The 25849-nt window shown below is 41.4% G+C and overlaps 1 long non-coding RNA gene across 2 annotated transcripts; it reads left to right on the top strand.

Moving 5' to 3' along the window:
* Positions 1-8767: 8767 nt before the first annotated feature.
* LOC146708699 (uncharacterized) lies at positions 8768-11634 on the top strand. 2 transcript variants are annotated; one of them, XR_014920336.1, is made up of 5 exons: positions 8768-8882; positions 9426-9491; positions 9842-9997; positions 10450-10542; positions 10840-11634. It is a non-coding gene; the product is annotated as an uncharacterized LOC146708699 (long non-coding RNA). The 2 variants fall into 2 exon arrangements; XR_014920335.1 differs by having other exon boundaries at positions 8768-9491.
* The last annotated feature ends 14215 nt before the right edge of the window (positions 11635-25849 follow it).

Genomic DNA, 25849 nt, shown 5'->3' with positions numbered 1-25849 from the left:
TGGTGAAGAGGGAGCTGAGTGTAAAAGCGAAGCTCTCAATTTACCGGTCGATCTACGTCCCTACCCTCACCTATGGCCACGAGCTGTGGGTAGTGACCGAAAGAACGAGATCGCGGATACAAGCGGCAGAAATGAGCTTCCTCCGAAGGGTGGCTGGCCTCTCCCTTAGAGATAGGGTGAGAAGTTCGGCCATCCGGGAGGGGCTCAGAGTAGAGCAGCTGCTGCTCCACATCGAAAGGAGCCAGCTGAGGTGGTTCGGGCATCTGACAAGGATGCCCCCTGGGCGCCTCCTGGGTGAGGTGTTCCAGGCATGTCCCACCGGGAGGAGGCCCCGGGGCAGACCCAGGACACGCTGGAGAGATTATATCTCTCGCTTGGCCTGGGAACGCCTTGGTATTCCCCCGGATAAGCTGGAGGAGGTGGCTGGGGAGAGGGAGGTCTGGGCCTCTCTGCTTAGGCTGCTGCCCCCGTGACCCGGCCCCGGATAAAGCGGATGAAGATGGATGGATGGATGGATGGATGGATGATCGAACATTATCCTTTATTGATAGATCATGTGATCTCACACTTTTACCTAAACGTGGCTCTTGTTTTTAAAAAAACTTCCTTATATCCATTATGAACCTGCCTGTCTCTCTGTACACACACACACACACACACACACACACACACACACACACACACACACACACACACCAGGAGTTATAAGGTTAATGGGCATCCAGTCAATTAGCTAGTTAGTACCTTGGGTTCAATATCAGCACATATGACAAAATAACCAGTTTCTCTCATTACATTTCAAACAGGACAGTGATAACAACAGCAGGCTACGGACAATGTTAAGTTTTAGATTTTAAATAGGCTGTATACATTTCAATGGGAGCAACAGGACAGTCAAATGTCGCTGATTTTACTACAGAGCAGGACGGATTGTAGGGCAGCAAACATGAAGCACCCCCAAAAATGGGCTAAAATCGTCCCTGCTTTCAACTGAGCCTGCTTTTGGGCCCACTCCACATACTGGCCTTACAGTCCTTTGACAGACATCTTAAAGACCTCATAGTACCATATCACCCAATTAGAGCACATAACTTTCAGACTGCTGGCTTACTTGTGGTTATTAGGATATTTAAAAGTAGTATGGAAAGCAGACCCTTCAGCCCCTTCAACATTAGGCTTAAGACTTTCTTTTTTGAAAAAGCTTATAGTTAAGGCTGGATCAGGTGAATCAGGTGAATCACTAAATTACGTCACCTCTACTTGCATATTGATGTGAAGAAATCTTTTAAAACGTATTATTCACAAATTGATTTAATATAAAGGCAATATGAGCTGAGTGTTACAGGCATGGCCCTTTAAGACTGTAGCCTCACGGGCAGTATAGTCCGTGCTGCAGGGAGAACGTGTGGGACTGCCCCCCCCCCCCCCACTGTGTGTGTGTGAGCGTGAGGGAAGGAGAAAAAGGAGAGTCGAAAATTACGAGTTGAAACCGAGCAGAAACAGGAGATAGAATATGATAACAACCACTGCAGCCAAAAAGAGTGCCTGACGAGCCCAGCTGTAAGTAAACCATTGCATTAATAATATAATTTACAGTATTGATATTGTATTCAGAGGTTTAAACAGTGTGTGTGTCTTTCAGAAAGACTAAGTTGCAGGCTGACAGGAAGTTGCAGAGAGTTTGCAGAAGTGAAAGCAGAGTCTAAGTTATTCTGAGGAGCAGGTTAGACGAGGCTATTTGAATTACTAGCTTATTCAAATTGTCTGTTATACTTTTATATTCTTTTATTAAGTTTTTAGTAGAAGTTCTTGATTAAAACATTTATTCAACATAGTACATATAGTTTCAGTTCGGTTATTACACATAAGGATGAGCCTCTGGTCTGGTAAAAGGTCAGAAGTGCAACAGGTGAGATGAGAGAGCATTTGAGGACGACATAGACACACACACACACTCAGTTAGAGAGAATCATTTATAGGTGAAAGTTTAATCATGTTTTGCTTGGGGTTGCAAAAAGAGCAGTTTGTCGCAGAACTGCTGCTGAGGTGTCAAGATGACAAGCGAGCATCCGGCAGTGACAGGATGTACCGGCCATCAAGACGAAGACAACGTTCTTTTAAACTGTGTTAAAAGTCATTGTGGTTTTGATTTGACGTATGTATATATTCTGTCTGTGACGTATGAAGGGGCGTCATTAATTCAAACCCTGATGCTATAAAAATCTGTGTATGCTTTGATTAAGTCGAAGATCAATCCCTGTCTGCGTACAGACTGGTCTTCCCACGCGTGTATTCATTAAAATCAATTGTTTGACCAAGATCTTCTGGACCTGGTTGTTTGTACTCTCCTTCCTCAATTATGTGAACCTTAACAACAACATGGTGAATTATGGTTACTGTCGAGCTAAAATGGGTGGGGCTTCTCGTGCTGTGACTGCCGTCGCAGTGGAAGGCCCCCTAACTCAGGGAGTAATAAGGGGTTTCCCTTCAAGTTGTGAGGGTGTCAGTGGAAGTGCTCCACTGTCAGAAGCCAGCTTTGGAGCTTTCAAGATCCAGTTATGTTCAAATGTTTTCTGTTTATTCTTAACTTTTTTCACTTGTTACTGTTTTAAGAGGGGGTTGCCTGCTGCTATTGAGTTTATGCGCTGTGGTAACTTAATATATCTTTATGGGAAGTGAGTCAGTGAAAGTAATCTCTTTTAATGTTAACGGGGTTCTGAACGTGATTAAGATGAATAAGATACTGTCCAAACTAAGGAAGGAGAAGGCCCAGATTGCACTACTTCAGTAGACACACATGAACCAAGTAGATCACTTGAGATTGAAAAGAAAGGGTTTTAAATATGTATTCTCCTCTTCCGTTAAGTCCAAACACAAGACGGGTGTGGCTACACTTATCTCTGGTACACTTAACTATGAACATATCTAAGAACTCTGTGACGAGGAAGGCAGATTTGTTACAATAACAGAAAGGATAGAGGGGTCTGAAATCACAATTTTAAATGTTTATGCTCTCCCCGGGAGCGATTGGCTATTCTATAGGAATATGTTTGATTTAATGGTGGATTTTCAGGGGATAGTTGTCTTTGGGGGGGATTTTAACTTTAGACTTGACCCTAAACTAGACTTCTCCACCCCGACCAACTAGGTAACAGCACTTACTAGAAAAGTCAATTCCTATATGGTAGAGATGGGGATAATAGATGTATGGAGGGACCGCTAGGCATCTACCATAGATTTCACTCATTACTCTGGTTCATTTAAAGTGTATGCAAGGCTGGACTAGTTTTTCATGTTTAAAGTTTAAAGTAGGGTCAGGGACTGTGACATATTAACAAGAGATCTATCTGACCACAGTCTTATCTCTATCTTTGCAGGTGGCTAGGAAAAAACGTACCACATTGTGGAAATTTAACCTTAATGATCCTGCCATAGTTTCCAAATTAAAGGTAGACATTAAAGAATATCTAGATGTTAATGACACAGGGGAGGTATCTCCAACTATTCTTTGGGATACGCTCAAAGCGGTAATGAGAGGTAAATTAATTTCTATCGCCTCCCACTTAACCCTCTGGGGTCGCCGGGCGTGTCAAAATCCCATGACCAATTTAATAAGAGGACACAGCTACAAGATGCAGCGATTCAGAGTCTCTATTTCAACTTGGGTCGAAAGCAGTGTTGGGGAGTAACGGAATACATGTACCGCCGTTACGCATTTAAAATACAAAATATGAGTAACTGTATTCCGTTACAGTTACCGTTTAAAAAGGTGGTATTCAGAATACAGTTACTTTGTTGAAATAAATGGATTACACTGCGGTACTTTCCTGTTTCATATTGTCGGGGGGCAGGACTGTTTGGGTTTGTTTGACAGCTACGTTCTGTTGTTCCAGGCAGCAGCGCTACGGTTGCCATGGTTACAGGGCGACGCTCTCTCTCTCTCTCTGCGACTGTGTGTTTCCTGGGTGAGAGAGCGCCTTTTCGTTGTTGTTGTTGTTGTTGTTGTGCTAAGCTAACAGGCAGAATGCTACAAGCATAGCTCTAAAGAATGTAGCATCATGTTCAGTGTAGTCCGTGTTGCAGAGAGAATGGACTGCCATACACGTTATGGGTCTGTGAGCGCGAGGAGGGAGAAAAAGGGGAGTGGAAAGGTACGAGTTGTCACCGAGGAAAAACGGGAGCTGGAAGCATGTAAATATAATAATAACCACTTCAGCCAAGAAGAGAGCCTGACGAGCCCAGCTGTAAGTAAGCTATTAAGACTCGACTGTACACTGTGTTCGTGTTTTCCTCCGAAACAATAAGTTCTGTTGGAGCAGCCTTTCAACGCCTCTCTCTGTCTCTCGCAAGAAAAGTTGACCCAGACAACAAAGTAAAGCTAGTTTTCAGCTATGAGCCGACAGGGACCCCGCCGTATTAGTCAGAGGTCCCTTTACTACAGTTCGGAGACGCGGACCTTCAGTAATAGTAATAAATCACACAGCAATAGTACATTCACGTTGTTGTAAAAAGCATGATGATATATTAAGTAATCCAAAGTATTCAGAATACGTTACTGTCATTGAGTAACGTAACGGAATACGTTACAGAATACATTTTGGGGCATGTATTCTGTATTCTGTAATGGAATACATTTTAAAAGTAACCTTCCCAACACTGGTCGAAAGTGTGGACTTCAAACTATATACCAGTTTTTGAATTGTGTCGATGGGCCACGTAAAACCAGAGTTAGGATAAAAACTACACACGATGTTTTTTTCTGAACAAAACAGTGGCGTTTACAGCGGGAAGAACGGTAAAATCGGCGTTTTCTACAGACTAGCAAACACTCTCCCTTTGCGAGTGAAAAAAGAAAGAGAAAAAAAAAACTTCCCTATTGGTGTTAGAGTTTACCATGTCAGCCAATCAAAAAAAATGATAAGGTAACATGTGACATTTGGTTGTTTAGGGAGAAGGGGAAGTTTTTAGGAGTGACACCCGCAACGGAAAGCGGGCGAGCGAAAGAGACATTAGTGATGTTTAGCGTATTTGGAGGCTGTACTTAGTGTGTTGTGTAGGTATTGTTTTGTATTGTGTGTCAGTTATACTGCTGAATTCATATTTGCTCTAAAAAAGCCGTCAAAGGCAGATTCCAGTGTAAACGCTGTTCCCACATGGAAAACTGGACTGATTTCTGTATAAGGTTCTGGGGAAGTTTGGCTTTCAAGACAAGTTTATTAGAGTAATCCAAGGTCTGTATGCTCAACCCTCAGCCTGTATTAAGGTGAATGGTGATCTCTCCAAGCCCTTTGCTCTGGAACGTGGCTGTAGGCAGGGTTGTGCAATCTCGCCACTTCTCTTTGATTTATTCATAGAAACATTAGTCCAAGCGATTAGACAAAATCATAACATTAGGGGTATTGCATTGTCAGGAGTTGAACATAAAGTGGTAATGTTTGCCAATGATGTACCGGTCTACCTGCGGGAGCCGGAGAGGTCTTTTAGTGAGTTAATGTCTACTTTAAGTGATTTGGGGAAGTTATCTGGTTATAAGGTCAATATTTCAAAAACACAGGTGATGACTTTAAATTATACAGCTTCTGCAGCTTTACGTAGGAAATTTAAAGTAAATTGGGATAATTACAAAATTAAGTACCTGGGAATATATTTGACTGCGGACCTCTTGGGGCTCTTTCAGGCAAACTACGAGCCAATATCTGCAAGTATAAAAGCTGATTTGCACAGATGGAATCTGGTCCCCTTTTTGAGTCTCAGCTCCCAGGTAACCACAATCAAGATGAACACGCTCCCCAGACTGCTTTATCTTTTTAGAAACTTGCCAATAGAAGTGAACGATTACCAATTTATTGAGTGGGACAAATGGATCTCCAGATTTATCTGGCAGGGCCGAAAGCCAAGGATTAAATATGCTACCCTCCAGCTCTCCAAGGAAAAGGGAGGATTGGGTCTCCCCTGCTTCAGGAATTACTATTATGGCACTCAGTCCAGCCTGTTGGACCGATTCCCCCTACAAGCTGTAATGGCAGGTAAGGGTCTAATGTGCCGGCTGGAAAAGCTGGGGAACCCCTGGTTAACCCACACCCTACAAGTTTGGCAGAAGGTAATCAACATCTGTGGGATACACAAAATGCTAAAAATTTTCAGGTGGTTTGCTTTTGTAACGGAGCGAAGGTGATGTTTTTTTTCCACAGAGTTTTTAAAGGAGGGAAACCTTCCTCCAAACGGACAGAGCAGTGGAGCCGCCAAGGGAAAGCACACGAATTAAAAACTGTATAATTAAAATATAATTTATTATATTTAAATAGTTAAAAATGTAAAATGAATTAAAACAACCCTGGTCAGGGGACAACACAATAAAAATCAATAAAACACAACATTAAAAGTCCAGTGGCGTCCGCCACGGTATAAGAATTAAAAATCCAGTGAGGCGGTGCAGGAGGGAAACCCGGCGGCGTCCTCGCCTTCCTCTCCGCGTTCTGCGCCCTCGGTGCACTAAAGAAAGGGAGGCAGCGGGAGTCACTACTCTTTTAGGCAGCTTTCATTCACTAAAAGGGGACAAGTCAAAAGACTTACCCCGGGTGGGCAGAGCTCTTAACTCTGCCTGCCGCTTCTTTTTTTTATTTTTATTTTTTTTATTGAACTTTTAATTGCAAAGCAGGAAAACAGCAGTCACCAGCATATACATACACAGGACAAAGATGCATCTACATGTATAGCAGGACGTGGGAGGCAGAAAGAAAAAGCCAATAGTAATAAACAATGAAAAAGGTTAACAATCGTCCCTTTGTTGCCAGGCTAAATCCCGTAAGCCCGATTTCAACCTCTGAGCAGAGGGAGTGCCCAGATGGCCCAAAAAAGGGTCCCATATGCGATAGAAAAGGAAAGGTTTGTCCTTAAGTGCTGTAGAGAAGGCTTCCATTGGCACAATACATATCACAGACTGTAGCCACTGGTTGACAGATGGAGCCTTATTAGAAATCCACAGTACCATGATGCACTTTCGAGCGTAGTGTAGCAGTATGTGAAGGAGATCTTTGCTGCGAAAGCCGGCAGGTAGCTCATCATTTAGTCCTAACAAGCAAGTCCTTGGACCCAGATGCAGTCGGCAATTAAATATAGTACATAGCTTATCTATGAGTGATCTCCAAAACTGTAGAATAACAGGGCAGCTCCACAGACAATGAAAAAAGGAACCAACAGCAGACTGACATTTGTTACAGAGATTAGGCAAAGCTGGAAACATCATGTGTCTCTTCTCAGGTGTAATATAAAGCCTATTTATAAGTTTAAACTGCCTTTCCCAAATAGAATTAGATGCCAAGGCTTTAAAAGGACGACAACACAACTCATCCCAAGCTTCAGCATCTATAGCGCCTACGTCTGATTCCCATTGGCCCTTGATTTTGTTAGAATTATCCATTCTAAGATCAGACAGAATGTTATAAATCTTTTTAGTGATACATTTTACCTGGGTAGTTTTTACCATGAGTGATTCTATAGGAGAAAGACCAAACCCTCCATTAAAATCCTTCGATTTAGAAGTAATATAGTGCTTTACCTGAAAGCACTTCAAAAAATCCTTATTGGTCAGACCAAACTTGCTTTTCAGTTGATTAAAAGTAAGAAGAGAGTTCTCATGAACAAGATCACCCACTGTATTAATCCCTTTTTGAGACCAGTCCGCAAAACCAGCCCGAAGACCAGGTAAGAAGTCAGGGTTTTCATGAATAGGAGTAAGAAGGGAGAAACAATTATAATATCCTTCCAGGCGCCTGACTTTGCGCCAAATAACGAGCATATTCTTTAGCACCATATTATCTTGTGTTAGAACTGTGGCTTTACCTGAGGAAATATATAGCAGGTTCCGCAACGGATACCCTTTAAAGAAGTGGACTCAGCGCTGAGGTAAATGGAATCCGGATCGTCCATAAACCATTCTGTAAGAAATTTAAACTGTGCAGCCAAGAGGTATTGTGGGAAGGAGGGAGCGGCAAGACCACCTTTCTGAACAGGCAAACACAGAAAACTGTATCTCAGCCTACACTCAAAAAAATGAATGAGGTGGATTGTTCAGTGTATATTAATTATTTATTTTCATTTTACTTAAAATATATGTTTTTGTTAAGTTAACATATGTTTTTCTAATCAAGTCTACGTAATTGTGTCTATTATTCAACGTACATAATACTAATGTGTTACTTGATCGCATAACATTTAAGTTAAGTCAATTAGGATCGATATACCTTGTATATCCACAAGGTGGCAGTAATGCAAAAACAGTTGTAATGAAACCGCGCAGAACAAGAAGGTTTCACGGCTTGTGCCTGCTCATGCGCAAGACTTCAAATTTAACTGAAAAAGGCTGTTTTGGCGCCAAGCTACTGTTTCTTTGAGAGGTAAGACCACTTTTTTTCTTTGACTATGTTGTGTAGTATCTTTAACTGACTTTAACTGATCAAGCACACACATCCATACATATGCAATAATACTAAGTGCAATAATCCTTTCTGTCATCGTTGTATTTTTACTCAGTTGTATATAGTATTTGTATTTGTATTCTATTTTTATCTTATTGTATATTTATTTTATTTTATTCTACTGTATATAGTATTTTATTTTATTCTGTACAGTTGTGTACTGTATTTATTCTTATTGTATTCTAATTTTTGCCTCATAACTTTTGCACTGTCCACTTCCTGCTGTGACAAAACAAATTTCCCACGTGTGGGACTAATAAAGGTTATCTTATCTTATCTTATCTTATCTATATGTCCAGCATGGTTATATTTTGCGTTTGTCTTACAAGACATGTTATATCGTTTGCGTGTGCTTGTTTTACATTAGTTTTACTGGGTCCTGGACATGCTTATTTTGTGGACTGTGTAAGAAACATTTTTATTGTTTTTTGTTTTATTAAGGGATTAGCTACAGGGGTTCATGGGGTTATTCTTTCAAGGGGTTATTTTTCCATTTTCTTTCTTGGGATTCCTTTTCTGTAATCCGAGAGTCGGAAATATCGAATAGGATAGCAAGGATAGCATAAAGTGACATTTAAAATCCAAAAAGTCAAGGGCGAAAGCCACTGTGACACCATTGTTCTGCTCTATCAGTAATCTGTATTATGTAAAAATGGTCTGTAAATACAGCATGTTTCCTAGCGGAGTTATACATATCAATGTAGTTATAAATTACAGTTTGTGAAAGTACACACTTAATTTTTTTAATAAAATTATTCAAGACATATGAGTGGACAGACAATGGAGGTCGACAGACCTGGTGATAATTGCTTCTATAGAAAGTTAGCACATGGCAGTGTCAATCTCTTGCTTTTCTTCTGAGTAGTATTTTATTTAGTTGTAATTCAAACAATAATTTGCTTCTTGAAATTAAGTAATGAATTTCTTGTTTTACTTTATAAATCTCAGATCCTGCCTTTACCTGCTCCCTCCTATACTGATGTGGTGTATGTGGTATTGCTGAGCTTGTATGTGGTATGTGAACTGTTATACTTTTAAAAACAAAACTGTTTTATAAGTTAAGTTTTCTTTTGTGACCCATCCCATGCCCCTGTTATTTCTTCTCCACATCTGAACCATGGTAAAGGTTGCAGTTCAAGGGCCTGAGGCATGAAATTCTTTTCAGATCAGCTGTGATCAATATTTTTTGGAACTTGATAAATAACAATAAAAGCTGTAATGGCTCCATTAGCATTTTGTGTAAATGTTTGTGTTAAAATTATAGCTTTAATGAGGTCTTACTACATTAGTTTTAGTTTGTATATGTGTACATATAGTATGTATATTTACAGTACAGTATGTTGTGTTTGTTGACATATTTTCAGGTGGAAGCAGAATATGTGAGGATTACTACTGCTGCACATGTTCCAAGGCTTTTTACACAACTTGACCAATACACTGACCAGCTCATAAAAGTCTTCAAGAAAAAAGGAGGCGTTGCAGGGAAGAAAATTAGACAAACTTTGGCCCCAGCCACACAGGTGCGTTATTCTGTTGGTAGCAAAATATTATGGCTAATAAGATCATTTTCAAATTTAAACAGCTAGTGTATGGTAGCTGCACAGTGCACTTACATTTATATTAAGCAAGACAAAGTTTGGTACTCAAAACGTTGGAAAATTTAAATTACCTAAACATATGTAAAATCTGATCCCTTGATTTAGGTTAAACCAGAAGTGAATGTTTTTATGTTATGTTTTGAATGCAAAAAAGATGATGTATTAGTTTGTCTTTACCTCCATTATGGACATATATAATGTGGTGGAAACCCTGCCCAACAGGTTAACTATTCATGTCCATGTGATGATTAGTTGGTCTTGTGTACATGTCTATCTGTGCAGTGGCTATGTCATTCATTTTGCGTATAATGTGAGTTTCTGTCATCCTAAAGTATATCTGTTTTCTCTTCCTGTATCTCTGCCACTCTCTACAGAAGGAAAGTATTGAAAAGGGGAGGGAGTGTGTCCTCAGGGCACTACCTTTTTACCTGAATGAAGACCCAAGCATCCTCTTCAAAGAATAATTGGTTGGTAATTTTAGTTTAGTTTTTTATCTGTATTAAACCAAATTTTGAATAACTAATGTTGTTGCATGTTGTAATGTTGTTGTTGTTGTAATTTGCATGGAACCTGTTTAAATGTTTTGGGAAATCTTCTTGTATACCCAAACTATTTATATTTATCGTTGAATCTGTAGTCTGAAATAGTGGCACACTGGGGTGCATGTTCCTAATATTGTGTTTACGTCATTAAAGGGTAGCTTTGGCCCTTTTTCTTTCTTTTTTTAAAACTGGATGCCATTTTTCTATGTTTTTGTGTCTAAGCTACAGCTGTTCAGAGGGAGCTGGAACAAATTACCCTTGCTATCTTTACCATCGAAAGAGCTGATGCCAGCACTCCTCCAGCCGATGTGGGTATAACCATCTAGTGTGTCCTGCATGACCTGGAAGACCTGGCCTCTGCATGTGCACTCTTAATGGGTGGGATATATGCACTGAATCTCAGTTAACCTCAAGACTGAAAGCTTTCTTTGAAGTACTTCAGAAGCTCTTCCTTCATCTGTATGTCAGCATACTCTTGACCAAGGTACAGTTGCTCAAGAATACACTGAATGAATAAGCCAACCTTTAATTTGGATGATGAATGTTCTGTCAGATGGACAGAAGTTTTTCGGAGGCTGAATGGGAATAAAATGGTAATTTGTAAATGACAGATAACGGGAAAATTACATTTAAGAGAAATTTAGAACATTTTGAAAAGTTTGTAAACTACTACAATTTGAGAGATTTTACTGTTGTGGGGGGCTAGTAAGAGACAATCAAAAGTATTGAGATTTAAAGGATTTAATTGAGAGATGATACTGCACCAGAAATGTTGAAGGGTGGTGTGTATATTAGCGTTCAAGGCATATTGTTATGAGGTGGAAATATGTTCATATTCAGTTTGTGTTACATTGTGTGCATTGTAAAGGTAATTGCAATACATACTAAAAATAAGGGTAAGTTAGGAGGTTGATCTGATATCCTCGTGTTGGTGTTGTTCCCAGATCATCATACTAAATGTTGTTCCAGGATCAACATTGCAAGTGACCAATCAGAATGTTGTGACGTCATACTTTTGCGACTTCGGGAAAAACCGGCGTAAAACAAAAAACTGTACTTAAGCTGCGTGAAACCGCCTCTGTCCGCCGATCAACTGACCCTAACCCTAACCGTAACCCTTTAATAAACAGTAAGCAGAATTGATATTGTCCTTGCAACATTGGAATTTCATAAATGCACGAATGGCTTGGCGCGCAAAAGAATAACGTCACAACAATGTGACAACATTTTCATGATGGTCTGGGAACAACACCAACACGAGGATATCAGATCATCCAAGTTGGGAATGCAGGATGAATGTATATTTTGTGGACTTTTAAAGACGAACAATTGTTTCCATGTTAAAATGTTTACATCTGAAGTTTTTTGCCCAAACACTGGTAAAATAAATGTTGACAGTGGCGAGTATTAAATGGTTACTGCTGTGCTGTTGCAAAAAAACTGAACGCTGACAAGCTGTTTTATTGTTAGACCATAATGTTGGCATGTTTTGTTAAAGTTTTATTTGGGATGGTGATGTAATTTTCTTTGATTGCTAATATCAGTGGACTATTTATTATTATTATTATTATTATTATTATTATTATTATTATTATTGTTGTTGTTGTTACTTTTTTTTTTTTTAAATTGTGGCTGTTGAGGTGGACACTTCACTTTGCATTGTTAAAGGCAAGCACTTCATTGGCATTGTGTTACTGGACTGACCCTAAGCAATCATTGCAAATAGCAACTTTGCTATCCATTTTAGACACTAAAAGAAAAAAACACTCACGGACCTTACTAGCATCACATGTGCATAACTCAAGTGTCATCTTATCAATGTGTTATGTGATCTTCAATGCGTTTTTTTTTTTTCTTCTATTTCTGGTAGATACAGACATTTAATTTAAAGTCTTGATGTTGCATCTGTCTACATACTGTTAATTACTAACCCTAATGAGCTGTTGTGTTTTATTTTGGACTGGGTTTACACAAATGCTCACTGAATGTGTTGGCAATAAAAGAAATTTTAAAAAATAAGTTGGATGTACTTAATTCATTTGTGTGGAACCTGTTGACAAAATAGATTTATGTAAAACTAATTAATAAAGCACAAGGTGGCTGAAAATATAATATTTGAATTAATCTAACTTAAATTTAACATTTTACTGCCACAAATAAGAAATGTGTTGAAGTAACTAATCTAAACTATCTAACCTGAAAATATATCATCTTTGTTCATACAACATAACTTGATTTAGTTAGTCTTAAATATGTCTTGTTAATCTTAAGTAGTTTTTTTAAATTAGATGAACTAAAGATTTTTGCTTTAAACTAACATAATTCAATTTCGTGGAACCTGTTGACAAAATAATTTTAATTAAAGTCAACGTTTCATTTTTTTGAGTGTAGGTCTTTTCTTACGCCATATAAAAGAAATAATTGAACCATTTAATTTTGACAAAACCTTTTTGACAGAGCAAGCGGTAACATCTGGAATAAATACAAGAGGCGAGGGAGGATATTCATCTTGACCAGATGAATACGACCTAAGAGAGACAGAGGGAGGCTGCACCACCTACCCAAATCGCGATTGATGGTCTGAATTAAAGGGGTGTAGTTCAGACTATACATTTCTTTTAGATTCGGTGAAATCTTTACCCCTAAATAAGTGAAACCGGAGGGAGACCAAGGAAAAGGCTGAGAAATGTTTGGATCAACCTCATTTAGAACAGAGAGGGGCATAGCCTGACTTTTAGAAAAATTGATCTTGTAGCCTGAGAAGGAGCCGTATTGGGAAATTAACGCAACTAATCTAGTAATTGAGTGAGCAGGAGAATTTAGAAAAATTAAGACGTCATCTGCATAAAGTGAAATCTTATGTTGAGAATTGTTCAAACAGAGTCCTTCAATAGCAGCATCCTTCCTAATGGCTGTGGCAAGGGGTTCCATAGCCAGGGAGAATAACAAAGGGCTCAGCGGACAGCCCTGCCGACTGCCACGTTCGATACTGAAATTGTCCGACCTATAACCATTGGTAATCACTGCCGAAAGAGGGGAAGTATAAAGGATCTGGATCCATTTAACGAAGTTGTCACCTAAACCAAATTCTTGAAGTGTGAAAAGAAGAAACGGCCATTCCAGACGGTCAAAGGCCTTTTCAGCATCAAGTGAGATGACTAGAGCTTCAGGGTTAAACAAAGACGAGTGCTGAATAATGTTAAGTAGGTGCCTGATGCTATGTGTGGAATACCGCCCCCGTATAAAACCAGTTGGATCATTCTCAACGATCGAAGGTAGTATTGGCTCAAGGCGTACAGCCAGGACTTTAGCAAGTATCTTCAAATCGAGATTTAAAACAGATATAGGCCTATAGGAGGCGCATTCTTCAGGAGGTTTCCCCTTCTTCAAAATTAGCGAAATATTAGCCTCCATTAAGGAGGGGGGGAGAGTGCCTGCCTCAAAAGAGGGCAGAAGCATCTTATACAGTGGGGAAGTCAGAATCGTACTAAATTTCTTAAAAAATTCCCCCGTGAACCCGTCTGGACCCGGGGCTTTGTTATTTGTAAGCATCTGAATAACTTTCAAAATTTCACTTTGCGTTATAGGTTTACATAAATCATCCCTTTGGATTTCAGTAACTTTAGGTAAATTTAGTCCTAAGAAGAAGTGATGCATACCTTGTTCCAATGTTGATTTAAACTGGGAGGTATATAACTGCTTATAAAAAGTTTTAAAAGTATCATTAATAATTAAATATTTAGGTAAACCAGATGAGTCTCTAACACATGGGATATTACAACCAGCACCCTTATTATGAAGAAGATTGGCCAGATAGCGGTTAGGTTTATTAGCAAACTCATAACCTCTGCCTCATGAAGAAAAGAGATTTCTCAGCCTTTCTTGTCAATAGTGCCTCCAAAGCTGTTTTAACCACCTGAATTTCATTCCTTAATTGCTCTGAAGGTGATTCATTATGTTTATCTTGCAGTTCGTGCAATTCCATTTCTAATTTCCGTTGTTCCATCTGATTTTTCTGTTTCAGGCCTGCTGAATATGATATAATCAGTCCACGGGTGTAAGCCTTCAGGGTGTCCCAAAGCAGGCCTGGAGAAACTTCAGGGGTTGCATTAATCTTTAAAAAAATGTTCAAGCTGATCATTTAAAAATATTTCTTTTTTTTTTTTTTTCTTTTTTTTGGCCTGTCCCGTTTGGCTCTTTTGCATCAGAATTGTTGTCTAAAGGCAAACAAAGATGCCCAACAGATTTACTTTACCAAATTGACCATCCCAGCCTTGCCGTAATGGTCCATTTGATTCACCTTTTATTGTTTATTTTATTTTCACTTGCTGAATACGGGACAGACTTGACTGGGGGAAAGAAGGGGAGAAAGAAAGAGGGAAAGAGAAACAGCTGAGAAGAGGGACGGGGGAGAAGGGCAAAAGACAAAAACCAACAGAACTGGCAGAGAAAAAAAAATGCATATATCGATCACCTGGATCACCTGCTGAGAAAGAAAAAAGAAAACAAGCAGAAGAGAACAAGAGTAATAGTTTTACTGCCTTACTTTCAGTTAATGTATTTTGTTTTGCACTATGCATATTTTATATGCCATTAGGTCATTTATTGTGAAAATTCTCATGTAGGAACTATTGTACTGCATTTTGGTTCCACTGGTGCACCTGAGGGAGATGCACGCCCATGTTGATGTGCAGTGTTGGGTAAGTTACTTTAAAATAGTAACTTAGTTACATTACTAGTTACTTCTCTCAAAAGTAACTCAGTTACTTCAAGTTACTCGTTACTTTCAAAGTAACTAGTTACTAGGGAAAGTAACTTTGGTTTTACTCAGAATTCTCTTGTTAATGTGTTGCTTCCATAACTTTGCCAGTCTTCTAGCTTGCTTACTTGCCACAAGTGCACTGTGCCACCTACCAATAGAAAGGAAAAGATAATGTGCATATTTCCACGAGAGAAATCCCACGCCTGGACCGTCATTGACTGCTGCCATGATTCTAGCCTACGTCACAGCGTCATGTGCACCTTTTACATCCAACACAAAAACTGCAGTTGTGGTGCTTTCGATTGTACTCAGAACTCGGAAATTCTGCCTTCTGAATAGGAAGATGTAGGTAACACCAGACTGCAGATGAGCTGCATACAGGGCTGGACTGGGACAGAAAATCGTCCCGGGCATTTTGACTAGAGACCGGCCCACCATTATAGGAAAAATCATAAAGCCTTTGAATGATAATAAACACTGTTGTGACAGTGATGTGCACTGTTTTGATGGTATATATGCATCAATCTATCAATCGTTTGTTGTAAGACTCAGATAATTATTTTTTAAAAGCGAGACATTTTAAATGAGAATAAGAAAGAAAAGTATTTCTTTGTGCCCCCCTCTCCCTGTTAATGCCCTACATGCCCCCCTGGCAACACTTTGCTAGACCCGCCCCTGCACAGTTACCAGCTGTCAGCTACTTAGAAAAGGATCCTGGTGTTATTTGTCTCTCAGAAACAGTTCATAACTTCCCTTCAACTCATTCATGTCACCTAAAAGGTAAACCTGTTTCTCCATCACAGCTCTGATGATTCAGTAAGGACATCTCCTGGTTTCATCTTCATGTTTCCCTCTCACCACATATCCAAACCAACATCATGACCAGCAGCTTTACAGCTGTGGCTCCAGCAAACATCAGCTGATACTAGAAATTAATATTAAATAAATTCTAACAACACCTGATCAAGCTTAAACGTGCTGCTGTTGTTTAGCGCGACATCCGCTGGTTTCCTCTTTCGGCGCAAAGTGGGCGATAAACAAACAAGAGAGCCGATCAGCTGATCATTGATCAGTTTCATGATTGAAGTAGAAACGGGAGAGGGAGGGGGGAGAATGAAAGAAGAGGCAGCTGTGCAGCAAAGACACAGAGTAACTCCAGCTTTGTGCCTTTTCCATTGTAGCTGAATTACGGGACAAACTGTTCCTTTTCACCTCAATAAGAAATGCGTAATATTTCCTCTGAATACCAGACGGGACGGTTGGCAACTCTAATAACTTATGAACAAAATAAAGTTCAACATCATTAACTTCATAGCACCACCCAGCTGTATAGAAACTCCGTCATGCTAGCTAGCACGCAGTACGGAAAAAGTCAGAATAACGAAAATAAACTCCACCTAAACTTGGTTCATATCTGACCCAGAGAGACTGCAGGTCATAACTTCTTACCTGAAGTTCAGTTCACACTCGGACCGGCGGCCGCCTCGGGTCTCTTTTCCTTCTGCGTCCCCTTTCCTTCATCCACCTGCTGCCTCCACCACTTGCTAATGTTACTGAATCTGTGGAAGCTCCGCGATAGCCACCACACGAAGTAACGAATAACGAGCCTATCTAAATCCCAGTAACGAGTAACGCGTTCCCGGTTTTGGCATAATAACTAGTTACCGTGCTCGTTACCACAATAATAACGTAGTTACTGTAACGCGTTACTTAATAACGCGTTAGTCCCAACACTGTTGATGTGTGAGCATGGCAAGTTGAAGCAAGAGAAGCCAATTTAATTCAGAGAAAGTTGTTTCTTAAAAATATCTGTAAAGTGCTCATTTCTGCCTCAAAGCATGGGTCAGCCAGCGAGGTATGTTTGTATGTTATATAGATCATTTTATGTCTTTACTTCACTCGTCTTACTATCTCATTGGATTTTATGTTATGTTTTAGTTCGACGGTGGCGTAGTTTGTGATCAAGGTGAAGCTGTGACAACCCCAAGATCTTACAACTAACATTAAAGCCAACTTCATGCCATCAGTAAAAGAACTCTTTATTGACTTTAAGAAGAGGTAGAAGTGATAGTCGAACTCGGACCTGCATGATTCCCGGCCCCCTGGTGGCAACATCGTGCCAGTGCACCAAGGACCAAGCTGCTGCAAATGTTAATGGACACACAAGTTCACAGTTGCTTCTTCATAAAGATGTCCAGAAGCCAGACATTAAAGTTTATGTTTGGAAAGATGACACAAGGAAGGAGAAACAATAAGGAACTGTGTTAAGCCTGACAACAACAGCATCACAAGTTAGCAAGAAGGGAATTAATGCACCCAAGTTCACAATTCATTACTCAAGTCAAGTTAAAGGGAGATTTTGCATCAACAAATAAGTGCATTACAAGAAAAACAAAATGTCAGACACAAATGAGACAGAAATTGAAGCTCCCAGTGCAGAACAAGCTGCAAGGCAAGTGGATGAAACCTCTTTAGAGCAAACAGTGCAAATAGAGCAACGTAGAAGTGAAAGGTCTCGCATGCTCACAGAAAAAGGAAAAGAATTCCATAATCAAAGGTTACAAGGGTTGCAACGTCGCTTTGACAGTATTTATGACAGATGGAAAGCATTAATCAAGGTGGCAAAAAAATCTGTTATAAAAGGAGATCCACCTGACATTCTTGAAGGTCACATGAACGTTGTACAAAGAGAAGCAGCCGAGCTTAATGATATTTATGATGAATACAGAGCAATGGATGGACCACCTCATGATATGCGTTCCAAGCTAGACAAATGCACATCAGTGACTACAGTAGTTTTGCAAAAGATCAAATGTCACATTAAAGGAGAAACTCAAGAGGAGATTGTATGGCCTGATGCAGGCTCTATATTTACATCCTCTAGCTCTGTTAGTGTCTCAGTTCATAGTCCATTTAAAGCCAATACAGTTCTTTCTAATGGTTCCTCCTCCAAAAGACAAGAAGCTGCAGCAGAGTATGAAGCCACAAAGGCTGTGCTTCAGATAATGACAGAACAAGAGAAGTACAGAGAAAGAATGCAAATGCTTGAAGAAGAAGACAAACGCATATCCGCAGAGCAAGCAGCTGCTGCAATGTCACAACGTCTCCTGGAGGAAAAGGAGGAAACTGAGCGCAAGTTACAAAGAGAAAGGGAGAAAGTGGCTGTGATAAAGAGACAACAAGAGGAAAGTGCTGCAAGGAGAAAGTCAGTTGAGGACTTAAGAAGAGAAATTGAAAGATTGGAAAATCTGAAAGGACTCAAGGCAGCACAGGCAAAACTACAAGTTTATGAGGAAGACTACGTTTCAGTAAAGCAAGAAAGAGTCACTCTAAACCCTGCAAACTTACAGGTAACAGAGTCCAAGAATACTGCTAATCAACCCTTACAACCACGAAGAGAGTTAAATGTCACTTATGAGAGCACAGGTGAGCTTGTAAAGGTTTTGGCAGAAGCTATGTCAGCTAATAGACTGCCTATTCCAGAGCCCTCGGTATTTAGTGGGGATCCACTTAAGTTTAAGCATTGGAAGGCGTCCTTTCAGACTCTAATAGAGAGAAAGAACATTCCCACTGCCGAAAAGATATTTTTTCTACAGAAGTATGTTGGTGGCTGTGTTAAGGAAGCCTTAGATGGCTATTTTCTGATTGGCTCTGAAGACTCATATGAGGCAGCATGGAATATGCTCAATGAACGTTATGGAGAGCCTTTTGTCATTGCTAAGGCCGTTGGAGACAAGTTACACACCTGGCCAAAGGTCACAGGAAAGGATAGTGCAGAGCTAAGAAAGTTTGTGGACTTTTTACAAAGCTGCCAATCTGCAATGACTAATAATGAGAATCTGAACATTCTCAATGATGGCATTGAGAATCAAAGACTTGCTGCTAAACTACCAGATTGGTTAAGTAACAGGTGGAACCGAAAGGCTACAGAGTACCAGCTGGAGCACAAAGGATTCCCACGTTTCAGTTACTTTGTAACATTCCTGTCAATGGAGGCAAGTATCGCATGTAATCCCATTACATCATACCAAGCCATAAGACAAAGTGACTTTGACCAACCAAAGACAAAACCTCAACCTACACCCATTCCTAAGAGACAAGATACAGTGAAAATCTTCACAACTAACTCTACTGAAAGAAGCATGGTCTCTTGTGTGTTTTGTAAAAGAGCAGGACACGGCTTACACAAGTGTCATAAGTTCACTGAGAAACCTGTCGCTGAGAGAGTCAAATTCATTCAAGGTGAAAAATTATGTTTTGGCTGTTTAAATAGTGGCCATCTCTCCAAGAACTGCAGCAACAAGATGACATGCAACACATGCTCAAAACGGCATCCTACATGCCTGCATGAAGAAAGACAAAGACAAGAGGCAAAGAAAGAACAACCTAAAGAGCAACAAGTAAGTGAACTGAAGGAAACCCAGCATCAGGTAACACAGTCACAAGACATAGTCAATGAGACCACATCTAATAGAGTGACTCATGAAAGTAAAAACACACAGACATCCGCAATAGTCCCAGTCTACGTATCCACACAAAATGAGCCAAGTAAAGAAGTACTGATCTACGCTCTGCTGGACACACAGAGTGATTCTTCATTTATTCTTAATGAAGTAGCAAATAACTTGGACACAACCAAAACTCAAGTTAAGCTCAATCTATCTACAATGTCATCCAAGAAAACTACTGTACCATGCACAAAACTTGAAGCTCTGCAAATAAGAGGACTGTTTTCCAAGAAGAAACTCACTGTACCAGTTGTTTACACACGGGACTTTATACCCGCTAATCGTAGTCATATTCCTACTCCAGACACTGCAAGGGCATGGTCACATTTGGAGCATCTCACTGAACATATTGCACCCCCTTTGGACTGTGAAATAGGACTCCTTTTAGGGTACAACTGCACACAAGCCTTAATGCCCAGAGAGGTCGTATGTGGTGAAGAAAACCAGCCATACGCTCAGAGAACAGATTTGGGTTGGAGCATCATCAGCTACTGTGATTCATGTGATACGGGTAATGATGTAATTGGAGTAAGTCACCGCATCATTGTAAAACAAGTTATACCAGAGACTGAGTCACCCACAAAACTAAAGAATAAGGTTCATTACATCTGCAAGACACAAGTAAAGGAAGTAACATTTCCAGATGTAATCAAAGCACTTGAATCAGACTTTACAGAGAGAGCAGTGGAAGAGACAAGCATTTTGCAAGAAGATGTCCGCTTTATTACAAAGCTACAAGAAGGAATAAAGCAAAAGCTAGATGGACACTATGAAATGCCACTGCCTTTCAAGGGTGACAGGCCAGATCTTCCCAATAACATGCCAAGTGCAATGCAATGTTTAAGTAGTCTCGAACGCAGATTCAAAAGGGACCAAAGGTACTACACAGACTATGCAAATTTTATGGCGAACATGATAGCATGTGGTGACGCAGAGAAAGTGCCGGAGAAAGAACTGTAATACACCTGTTTGGTATATCCCCCACCATGGGGTATACCACCCTCAGAAGCCCGGCAAGATACGTGTAGTATTTGACTGCTCTGCACAATATCAAGACACTTCGCTGAACATGCACCTGCTTACAGGGCCTGACCTCACAAACACTTTGGTGGGAGTGCTCTGTAGGTTCAGGAAGGGCTCCGTTGCTGTAATGTGTGACGTGGAACGCATGTTTCACCAGTTTCATGTAACACCTCAAGACCAGGACTACTTACGCTTCCTGTGGTGGGAGCATGGTGACCTAAGCGTTCCACCCTCAGTCTTTCGAATGAAGGTTCATCTCTTTGGCGCTGCTTCTTCTCCTAGCCACGCAAGGTGAGGGAAAGTTCACTCCAAACACTGTAAGGTTCATTCAAAGGAACTTTTATGTAGATGATGGACTTGTTAGTGTTATGTCAGAGTCAGAAGCCATAAAACTAGTCCAAGAGGCAAGAGAACTGTGTAGCACAGGTAAACTAAGATTACACAAGTTCATATCAAACAGTGAAAATGTGATAAAGTCATTGCCGAGAGAAGAGTGTGCAGAAAGTATTAAGGATTTAGATTTGGCACTTGGAGAGCCATTAATGGAAAGGGCTCTTGGTGTTCAGTGGTGCGTTTCTGCTGATGAATTTCAGTTCAGAATAACTGTAAAAGAGCACCCAATGACAAGAAGAGGAATTCTGCGCACAATAGCATCAGTGTATGACCCACTGGGATTTGTGGCACCGTTCATCCTAAGAGGAAAGCAAATCCTGCAACAGTTATGTCAAGAGAAAGTTGGATGGGACGAGCCACTCTCAAATGATCTCAGCACACAGTGGGAATCCTGGCTCCTAGATCTTCAAAACCTGTCAAAGGTGAAAGTTCAAAGACATGTCTTACCTGCAAACACAGACATTGCACAGTGTGAATTACACCATTTTTCAGACGCTAGTGTGACAGGCTACGGAGAGTGTAGTTATTTAAGAACAGTAACATCAAAGGGTGATGTTCATTGTGCCCTAGTCCTGGGAAAGGCACGTGTAGCCCCAACCAAGGTCACTACTGTCCCTAGACTTGAATTAACGGCTGCAGTAGTTGCTGCAAGAACAAGTGCAATGTTAAGAAATGAACTGGAGATAAGTGATCTTGAAGAACACTTCTGGACAGATTCCAAGGTAGTGTTGGGATACGTGAATAATGATGCAAAGAGATTTCACGTGTTTGTGGCAAATAGGATTCAAAGGATACGGTCACTCACAGACCCACGGCAGTGGCATCATGTACCATCTGAAAGTAATCCTGCAGACCAGATCATACAATATTTCAAATAAGCATGGAACCACGCTCAGGTGACCAAAGCATAGCTGATATGTAGGGCTCCCAAACACTGCTCTACAACACCAGTGGCAAGTAAAATACACATAGAAAAACAAACGTCCTGCTTTGGTAACAATTAACAAAAAACTATTTACAAGAAACAGAACCGTCAAGAAACCAGAGAGTATGGAGGTCAGACAAAGGTCTCCAACGCCCAGCGGGGGGCGCAAGCAAACTTTCCAACTTGGACATAGAAAGATGCTGGACCAGAGTATGAGTCTTTTCTTAATCAGTAACGTGAAATAGCTGCCCGCCCACAGCTAAAACAAGGATTCGGATTATAAATGGCTAAATAAAATAGTCTATATGTATACAGTTATTATCTCCCGAAAAAAAAAAGAAAGAAAACAAACAGAAAAAATAACAATAATAATAAACAGGGAAAAAAAAAAGTAAAAAGAAAGGAGGAGACGAGGGATTGGCGAGGATGAGCACGGTCCCGCCCCTTGAGGCACGTTATCCAGGTAAGCTGAGACTGCTTCTGGAGTTCTAAAAGATTTCTCCTGGCCATTGATCTTGATCCTAAGGACAGCCGGGTACATCATGGCGAAGGGGACACCCATTAGCCTGAGGCGTTGTTTGACGTGGTAGAATCCCTGGCATTTCTTCAGAACAGCGGCGGAGAAGTCCTCGAATATCATAATAGGAATGCTGTTATGAAATAAGGACGGCTTCCTCCTAGCCGCTTGCATGATCTGTGCTTTATCCTGGAAGTTGTGGAGCTTTATGATGACTGCGCGGGGCCGCTGGGCACTGGAAGGGAGGCGTGCAAGCACCCGGTGGCAGCGATCAATTTTAACAGCGCCACCCTTGAAACTCACAGCCACCAACTCCGGTAACCACGTTTTGAAAAAAGACACAGGGTTGGTACCTTCACTGCCTTCGGGTAGCCCAATAACACGTATGTTACACCGTCGGCTCCTGTTCTCCAAGTCATCAATCTTATCCAAAGCGGCCTCCAGCTTAAGCTCCACTTCAGAAATCTTGGCGCCATATCCTGCTGTAACATCTTCCGGCGTTGATATACGCGCCTCTGCCTCCTTCATTTTAACATCCAATGCGGAGATGTTAGCTGCGCATGTTTCCAGTCTTTTCAGAACTGGGTCAATCTTCTTCTCAAAGGAGGCCTCCACAGCCTTCAGCACCTCCGCCGATATCCTCTCCACCAATTTGTCGGCGTCCATTTGGCCGAGAAGTGGGGACGACTGGGCCTCCGCCATTACCGCTGCAGCATGATCGCTGAGCGGAGGGTGATTTTCTCTGGATTTTCCCAGTTTTGACCCGAGGTTGAGCTTCTTCTGGGTACTTGGCATCGTACGAAGTTTAAAAGTCGAAATAAACAGAGACTTCAACCAAATAAGACATATATAAAGGCCTAAACAAATGCCAAGCTGCGGGAGCGGGCGAGAAACACAGCTACTCCGCCATTGACATCACGTGACCCCCTGCCCGCCACTTCTTTGTAACCGCCAATCGGCACCGGCCTGCCTCGCCACCTCTAATTTCCCGCAGACGCGTAATCTGGCCTCCTGTTGCTGCAGCAGTCGGACCGCTCGCTCCGCGTCCCTGGTCACTAGCGCTGTATCTTCCTCCCTCTAACGCCAAGCTCCACCAGTGTTATGTGTCACTGATTCTCTGATTGAAACGTTCTACACTACCATTCCCTGCAGGGTGGTAAGGTGTCGTGCGGCTTTTAGTTATACCATAGGTATCACAGAGTTGTTTCATTAATGCAGATTCGAAATTAGACCCACGGTCGGAGTGGAGTCAGCCTGGGCAACCGAACGGCTGTATCACATACTTCCACAAAGCCTTTACTGTAGTCTCTGCTGTTTGGTTTATTGTAGGGATAGCCCAAGCGAACCGTGTAAACAGATCAGTCACCACAAGTATGTTTTGATAAGTGTCAGTGGGCCGGCCTAAAGACAGAAAATCCATGCCTACAACCTCCAAAGGGTATGAGACTGAAATAGGGTGTAGTGGAGCCCTAGGTTCTACTCTCTCCTTCTGTAAACTACAGGGGACACAACCCAGATGAAACTGACGTACCTGCCCTTCCATGTTAACCCAGTAGAACCGCTGCCGTATCCGAGAGAGGGTTCGATCTACCCCCGCATGGGCAGCAGCCTCATGGATCTTCCGCCACACCTCATGGCATCTGGAACTAGGACACACAACATGATAACAAGTCTCCTGGGTATATTTGTCCAACACTTTACGGCACAGTATTCCGTCTTTAATAAAAAGTCTTTTTTGTTGCTGCAGGAGTCGTCGCACACCATGTGACAATGTCTGACGTTCTAACTTTGTGGGTGCGACCTGGGCTTCCAGAAGTTGCTTTACCATTTGAATATCCGGATCACGAGCATGTGCTTCTGCCCAGTCACTCCCCTCTACCTCACAGGTCAATTCAATGGCTGCTGAAGTGACTCCACGCTCTGATCCAGCCCCCTCCAGGTGCTCTGCTGGGACAGTGGGAAATCGAGAAAGGGCATCAGCATTAATATTGCTCTTACCCGAACGATACTTGATCTCGTAGTCGAAAGAGGCCAGCTGGGCAACCCAACGTTGTTCTACTGCGCCCAAGCGAGCAGTCTGTAAATGGGTCACAGGGTTATTATCAGTATACACAACGAATCGTGCACCAGTCAGATAGTCTTTAAACTTTTCGGTAACTGCCCTCTTAAGGGCTAACAGCGCCAACTTGAAGGAACTATAGTTGGCGTCATTCCGTTCCGTGTGGTGTAAGCTTCTGCTGGCGTACGCTATTACCCTTTCTTGGCCTTCTTGAACCTGGGCCAAAACAGCTCCCAGCCCACGACCACTGGCGTCAGTATACACAATAAAGGGAAGAGAGTAATCTGCGTATGCTAAAACAGGTGCTTGCGTTAAAGCTGCTTTGAGTGCCTCAAATGCTGTTTGACATTCTGGGGACCACTGCACTTTGCGACGGTCTGTTTTCTTGTTCACAGGGACCCCTGTCAATATTGCATTTAAAGGGCGTGCAAAGCCGGACACAAAATGTCTGTAGTAGCCAGCCAGGCCCAAAAAGGATCTGGCTTGTCTGATGGTTTCAGGGACCGGCCAATCCATCACTGCAGAAATCTTATCAGGGTCTGGTCTTACACCACACTTATCCACTACATGCCCCAGAAATTTCACCTCCTGTTGCAGGAACTTGCACTTGTTCGGCTGTAACTTCAACCCATGACGCCACAGCCTCTGAAACACTTCATCTAGATGCTGTAAATGAGACGAAAAGTCAGGTGAATAAATGATAATGTCATCTAAGTACACCAATAAAGACTCTGCAATCTGTCCACTCAAACAGTGCTGCATCAGCCGTTGAAATGTAGCAGGTGCATTGCACAGACCAAACGGCATCCGCTCGAACTCAAACAACCCGACTGGGGTAGTAAAAGCAGTCTTTTCTCTGTCCGTCGGGTCCATTTGGACCTGCCAGTATCCACTGGCTAAGTCCAGGGTGGAAAACCACTGCGCTCGAGTAAGGCTTGTCAATGTCTCTTCTATTCGTGGCAGGGGGAAAGCATCTTTATGCGTCACCGCATTCAATTTTCTGTAGTCCACACAGAACCTCCAGGTGCCATCTTTTTTTCTCACC

Source organism: Copadichromis virginalis, linkage group LG5, assembly GCF_057382275.1.
Source record: "Copadichromis virginalis isolate Kocher_CV1m ecotype Utaka linkage group LG5, C_Virginalis_male_GT1.1, whole genome shotgun sequence".
Lineage (NCBI taxonomy): Eukaryota > Metazoa > Chordata > Actinopteri > Cichliformes > Cichlidae > Copadichromis > Copadichromis virginalis.
The sequence above is the reverse complement of the archived record's forward strand: the minus strand, read 5'-3'. Positions and strand labels throughout refer to the sequence as shown.